Below are 1158 nucleotides of genomic sequence, written 5' to 3' on the forward strand. Positions count from 1 at the left end.
TGCACCCCCGATGGCTGCACCGCTGTCCTATGCACGGTGGTATTTTTCATATGGCTGGTACTTTTCAGTGGGAGGCCCTGTCTGCCCGTTCTTCGTGGAAAACAGAGCCAGCGCCATGGGACACTCCTAACAAAGATTTCTGTGGGCATCTCAGTGGTTGTTTTTTCTGTGGGCATCTCAGTGGTTGTTTTAGGACTGAACTTGTTCTGCCACCAGAGGTTTGGTTATTTTGGTTGTCTCAAGAGCAGTTCAGAGAGGACAGGATTCCTCAGTCATTCTCTGCAGGTTAGCCTGGGGTCATGGCCTCTGAGGGAGTGGAGGGAAGAGAAGTCCTAACGGGGGTTCTGGGGCTGCCTCCTGGGCTTAGAAGCTGGGGGATTTGAAGCACCCCCATGGGAGGGTCCCAATCCCTAGAAAAAGGCCCTCAGATGGCTGAATCCTGGGGGGAGAAATGTTGAATTTACTACTTGTTTACTCTTTTAATTTCTTTACCAAGTCATTATTTATTTGAATATGGCTTGATTCCAAGCTCAACATTCAGTCTTTCAACTTAACACCGAAAGAATTTGGAAACGTACCTATTTTCACTATAGTAAATGCACCTGTTTCCCTGCCACGGGCACTGTTGCCCCTTCCTCCCAAAGAGTCCTTGGCAATGTCTGGAGATGGTTTTGGGGGACAGGCTGACGTGGAGCTCACTACAAGCATCTGGTGGGCAGAGGGGACTCTGTTAATCAAACACCCTACAATGCATAGGACAGTCCCCCACAACAAAGAACGGTCCCAAATGTCATCAGTGCTCAGTTGAGAAACTCTGATTAATACACAGCAAATCCCCCCCAAAGTGCATATTTGCATGGAAAAAAAGGAAGAAGAAAGCAAGAAAAATGAAGCTGTTTGTAATATGAATTTATATATTCTAGCCAGTGTAAGATAAGAGGAGACAATATGTTTTCCTTTTCCACTGGATAAGTATTGATAAATGTTTATTAAAATGATATTTTTAAACCTGAATTTTTTTATACTGAAGTGCACACGCTAGAAGCACAGTTTCTATAAAGGCTCAAGGTATGGATATAGATATGGTATGACATATTTAAATATCTAAATCACATTTATATTGAGATGACTAGCTTCAGAAAAAAAGCAATGCTTTTC

Source organism: Cebus imitator, unplaced genomic scaffold (genome assembly GCF_001604975.1).
Source record: "Cebus imitator isolate Cc_AM_T3 unplaced genomic scaffold, Cebus_imitator-1.0 Scaffold49, whole genome shotgun sequence".
Classification (NCBI taxonomy): Eukaryota; Metazoa; Chordata; class Mammalia; order Primates; family Cebidae; genus Cebus; species Cebus imitator.